Source organism: Arachis duranensis, chromosome 3 (assembly GCF_000817695.3).
Source record: "Arachis duranensis cultivar V14167 chromosome 3, aradu.V14167.gnm2.J7QH, whole genome shotgun sequence".
In the NCBI taxonomy this organism is placed as follows: domain Eukaryota; kingdom Viridiplantae; phylum Streptophyta; class Magnoliopsida; order Fabales; family Fabaceae; genus Arachis; species Arachis duranensis.
In genome coordinates this window covers 48,700,826-48,702,874 of record NC_029774.3, presented here as the reverse complement: position 1 = coordinate 48,702,874, position 2,049 = coordinate 48,700,826, and the positions used below count along the sequence as shown (strand labels likewise).

General features: G+C 33.7%; 1 non-coding gene across 1 annotated transcript; it reads left to right on the top strand.

Moving 5' to 3' along the window:
* The first annotated feature begins 51 nt into the window (after positions 1-51).
* Positions 52-159, top strand: LOC127746394 (small nucleolar RNA R71). Its single transcript, XR_008008014.1, has one exon. It is a non-coding gene; the product is annotated as a small nucleolar RNA R71 (small nucleolar RNA).
* Positions 160-2,049: the final 1,890 nt, after the last annotated feature.

The window sequence follows — 2,049 nt, the reverse complement described above, 5'->3', positions numbered from 1 at the left end:
GGACAGTTCAGACAGACCATCATAGAAGATACATATGATGCTCCATTCAGAAAGCATGTCAGAAGGACACTTTCTGATCAATTGTTTGTATCTTTCCCAAGCTTCATAAAGGGATTCACCTTCCTTCTGTCTGAAGGTTTGGACTTCCACTCTAAGCTTACTCAATTTTTAAGGTGGAAAGAACTTTGCCAAGAAGGCATTGACTAGCTTTTTTCAAGAGTTCAGGCTTTCTTTAGGTTGTGAGTCCAACCATATCCTAGCTCTGTCTCTTATAGCAAAAGGGAATAGCATAAGTCTGTAGACCTCAGCGTCAACCCCATTGGTCTTGACAGTGTCACAGATTTGTAAGAAATCAGCTAAAAACTGATGAGGATCTTCCAATGGAAGTCCATGGAACTTGCAATTCTGTTGCATTAGAGAAACTAATTGAGGCTTAAGCTCAAAGTTGTTTGCTCCAATGGCAATGATAGAGATGCTTCTCCCATAGAAGTTGGGAGTAGGTGCAGTAAAGTCACCCAGCACCTTCCTTGCATTGTTGGCATTGTTGTTGTTTTCGGCTGCCATGGTTTCTTCTTCTTTGAAGATTTCTGTTAGGTCCTCTACAGAGAGTAGTGCTTTAGCTTCTCTTAGCTTTCGCTTCAAGGTCCTTTCAGGTTCAGGGTCAGCCTCAACAAGAATGCTTTTGTCTTTGCTCCTGCTCATATGAAAGAGAAGAGAACAAGAAAATATGGAATCCTCTGTGTCACAGTATAGAGATTCCTTGAGGTGTCAGAGGAAAAGAATAATAGAAGGAAGAGGTAGAAGAATTCGAACTTATCAAGAAAGATGGAGTTCAAATTGTTGATAGTGGAGGAGTGTTAGTCCAAAAGTAGAAGGATGTGAGAAGAGGGGAAGAAATTTTCGAAAGTAAGTTAAAAAGATTTTAAAAACATTTTGAAAATGATTGATGATTTTCGAAAACTAAGATTGAGAAAGAAATAAAGTGATTTTGAAAAAGATTTTGAAAGTAGAAATAAAAAAGATATGATTGAAAACTTATTTTGAAAAAGATGTGATTAATAAGATATGATTGAAAAGATATGGTTTTAAAAAGATTTGATTAAAAAGATATGATTGAAAAACAATTTAAAAAGATTTGATTTTTAAAATTAATGATTTGGCTAACAAGAAAAGATAAGGCAACATACTTGAAATGTTGAATCAAATCATTAATTGTTAGCAAGTATTTTTGAAAAAGGAAAGAAATTGATTTTGAAAAGATATGATTGAAAAGATATGATTTGAAAAAGATTTGATTTTTAAAAATTTTGAAAACATAAAAAAAATTTGCATTAAAAACAAAATCTTCCCTCTTGTCCCATCCTGGCATTAAACACCCAGAATGGTATCCATTCTGGCGTTTAACGCCCAAAGCTCTACCCTTTTGGGCGTTAAACGCACAGCCAGGCACCCTGGCTGGCGTTTAAACGCCAGTTTTCCTTCCTCACTGGGCATTTTGAACGCCCAGCTTTTTCTGTGTAATTCCTCTGCTGTATATTCTGAATCTTCAATTCTCTGTATTATTGACTTGAAAAGACACAAATTAAAAATTTTTTGGATTTTTAATGATGAGGAATAATCAAAATGCAACTAAAAATCAAATAAACAATGCATGCAAGACACCAAACTTAGAAGTTTGTATACTACTGACACTAACAAATTGAGAATGCATATGAGAAACAACAAAACACTAAAGATAAGAGAATTTAAAGATCAGAGCAAGTAAATCATCAAGAACAACTTGAAGATCACTGAAGACACATGAAAAATGCAAGAAGAACAGAAACATGCAATTGACACCAAACTTAAAATGAGACACTAGACTCAAAGAAGAAACATGAAATTATTTTTGATTTTTATGATTTTGTAATTTTTTTAGATTTTTTCAAAAATTATATGGAAAAGAAAATAAAGAAATTCAAAATTTTTAATAAGAATTCCAGGAATCATGCAATGTTAGTCTAAAGCTTTAGTCTAAAGAGATTAGACATGGCTAGCCAAGCTTCAGCA